The sequence below is a fragment of the Cynoglossus semilaevis genome, chromosome 16, assembly GCF_000523025.1.
Source record: "Cynoglossus semilaevis isolate Cse_v1.0 chromosome 16, Cse_v1.0, whole genome shotgun sequence".
In the NCBI taxonomy this organism is placed as follows: domain Eukaryota; kingdom Metazoa; phylum Chordata; class Actinopteri; order Pleuronectiformes; family Cynoglossidae; genus Cynoglossus; species Cynoglossus semilaevis.
Window position 1 is genome coordinate 8416832 of NC_024322.1, and position 3626 is coordinate 8420457.

The window sequence follows — 3626 nt, forward strand, 5'->3', positions numbered from 1 at the left end:
TGATTAATGAAATGTGCACACCATGTCCTCCAGAAAGGCAGACTTCTCCTCCACACACACACACACACACACACACACACACACGGACTCCTCTCTCCCACAGACATTTGAACATTTGGAGCCCCGCACCCTCTCCATATAAAGAGCCCGGGAAAATAAGCGAATCTCCCTGTCACGCAAGAAGAATTATTATTCCCTCCTCATATCGTCGCATGCGCCGTAATTGGATACAATTTAACACCCGCGGCCCACGGGCATGTCGGCAGGCGCACTGCCTACTATTAGCTGCTCACCTCGCCTCGCTTCACCACCCTATCATTTGTCAGATCTGTGTTTGTGTGCTCGTGGTGTGTGTGTGTGTCTCTGTGTGGGTGTGTGTGCTGCTGGAGAAACTGGAGCCATTGTTGGAGTCCGGCCATGACCTAGCTGTGACGCACAGACAGAGGAGAGGAGAGGAAGAGAGAGAGGGAGAGGGAGAGGCGGCGGCGACGGCAGTAGCAGCAGACCAGACAGTGAAAAACAAGCCAGAGCTCTGTCACCTCGAAGCCAAAGTCAGGCAGACAGGCCTGACGGCTGTTAGTCCCTGCTCTGCTCTCTGCAGTTTCCTCTCAGGCAGCTGTTTATTAGAGCCCCATCATCATCACCATCATCATCATCATCACCATCATCATCATCTTCTGAGGCTCAGGGAAAGTAAGGCCAGAGGAGGTTAATGGGGTAATTACAACCTTTAGGATTAACAAAAATTAAAGTATTTCTACTTTAGTGTGTAAATAAGTTTCTACACTGCCCTTACATTAGGAGGTCCAGCTGGGGTTTTATAGGTCATTAAAATGCCTGGGATTGGTCTCTTTGTGCCAACTTTAAGTTGGCATTCAGACTGTGTAGACAGTCTCTGTGTAGTCAAAGTCCATGTCCTCCATTTTAAAAAGGCATACCTTAAAAGTGACAGTTCAGGGTTTGGACTGAGGTTGGATATAGTGCAGTACTGCAGTACTGGGGGACGCAGTTTTAGAACTAGGTTTCCATCGTTACCTGACAAATGATGAGTGAAATAATGAAATGATTCATTTGGATTAATTAACAGATGACATAATGCAAACCACACTATTTTCAGTGGGAGCCACAACGGTAACACAGATGCACAGACTCCAGCCCACAGGTGGCAGTAATGCATCCAAAGTTTCTTGGCCAACCCTGAAGAAGATTCACAGAAAGTGACTTCAGTGAATGAGTGCGTTGTTGTGTTCAGATTATGAGAGAAGTCGTTTTCTCTCACCTCGAGAATGGACACCAGAGCTAACGTGCTAACGTTAGCAACGACACTCCTGGTACAGGCAGGCAAACGGTGTAGCTGGACAACAGCAGACCAGAGGATTAGGTTCAAATCAGTGTTAAAATAATGATTAGTTGACACTAATCCCTCAACGTAGTAGACAGGGGGTCTCAAACTGAAGCTCAGGGCCACTGCTGCCACCATCATATCCTCGGAGGGCCCCGACTGACCACAACAACTAAAAATCAGCGACATCTTAATGTATTTTACTATAAGAAATCTATTTATAAATTAGGCTCACATTTTTATTAGAGCATTCATGTACTTGGTAATCTCATTAACAGCCCATGAGCTATAGTTGCATAAAACAGCCATTCAAAGTACACAACTGCAGCCCCCAGCACACCCACAGTGACCACAGTGAATTGTTTTTGCAAAAATCAGCTTTTTAGACAACAAAGATTCAGCGGCCGTTTTTTTTTTTTTTTTTTTTGCCCAGGGCCTCTGACAGGTTAATCCTGTTTTATTCACTAAGCAGTTAATATAAACACTTTAAAGGAACAATTAAAGGTAACTGAAATGTGCAGTAATTTCCACTGCCTTTAAGTCTGTGAACAGCGTACAATAAGCACGGAAACTTCGGTCATTAAAAAAAGGAGCATATAAATGAAGTGAATGGTAACACAAGTAAAACAAAAGGATTTAATAAGGAGCTGTAGCCATACATTTTGCTCCAAATTGATAGCGAGTCAAACAGTGAAGAAACGTCACCATAGGTTGTTTTTGGAATTACACCTTTCTGGGGGAGGAGGGCGATAGAGTCAGTCCCAGGAGTTGAAGGGTAAAGATGGAGGGTAAAGACAACCTATACACACCTGGAGAAAAAAAATGCAAAGTCCATACAGAAAGACCAAGGTACGTCTGCTGACTCCTGATCATTTAACTAAACTAACATTTCAGTTCCGTTCATGTTGACCTATGAACGGAACTGAAATGTTAGTTTATTAGGGGGAGGGCTTGGGCTGGGGGGGGGGTGTCAAACCTGCAATCTTCTGATAAAAACTCCACAGTTTACTTGGCAAACGTCAACCTACAACCTGTTTTCAAACTGTTGACTCTATGGTTGATGATTGTTCTGCTCACTCAGCCACAGCTACACGTGTCCATATGATGTAGATGTACAGTATATACTGAGAGAGACGGAACAGATGTAGGGCTCATTGTTGTTGTTGTTGTTATAGACTACATTCACGTTTATTTGCCGACTGCCCTCTCAGAAAGGGAGCTGGAGCAGCCTAGAGTCGCGACCCAGTCTCTGAGAATGACTGTTCCGGAAGATGGTGTATTTAATGTCCGGTTTCTCTTCATATCAGCTCTGCTGCCGCTGCTGCTGCTGCTCCCTGGGCTTATCTGAGAGCAGGAGCGAGCGGAGCCCGAAGCGCTGCGATCCAGACCCTAACGGGTTAAACTAATCTCTCTGCCTCTCTCGCTCGCTCGCTCGCTCTCTCTCTCTTTCCACACACACACGTACACACACACATAGAAGCTGCCACCGCCCCAGATAACAGAGGGGCGCCTCTCCGCAGCCAGCCAGCCTCCGCTAATCGCAGTGGCAGGGGGAGGAGGAGGAGGAGGAGGGGGAGAGTGGAGGAGCGGTGTGGTAGAGAGAGAGAGAGACAGCGAGAGGCAGAGAGAGAGAGCCGGCGGCCTCTCACTGCGCTGGGCTTTTATTGACGCTGTGTGTGTGCGCGTGTGCGTGCGGATACGTGCACGCACAAAGCTGTGTGTCTGTGCGTCAGAGCGAGAGAGAGTTATAAAGAGCGGTGTGTGTGTGTGTGTGTCGCCGCCAGCAGCGGAAAGCAGGGAGAGGCGGGGAAGTGGGAGGCTGGGTGGTGAGGTTATGAGCGGAACTCGACAGAGGCGGACAGACGAGAGAGAACGAGGGAGGGGGAGGAGGGGCGGGGGGTGCGGGGAGGAGGAAGGAGGGGTGAAGCTGCTCTCTCCCCGTCTCTCTCTGTCTCGCTGCTTCCTCTCCCAGTCTCAGATAAGCCTCGGTTTGAAGGTTTCTCGCTCTCTCTCTCTCTCTTTCTCTCTCTCCCTCTCTCCTTCCGCAGGGTCGTGGTTATTTTTTAAGAGGATGTGAGAGCAGGAGATGAAAAGCCGTTTATGATCCCCCAAGGTCGGACTGAGACAAGAGTGTGACTGATCTCGTCGCTTATTTTGTTTTACGGCCTCCCTCGCTGATTGATTGCATCGATGAATTTAGCGGCCCCTATTGATTGGAGCTTAATCTATCGCTCCATGTCCCTCAGTGCTTCAATAACTGCCCTCCCTGCCCCTCCACCCCCAC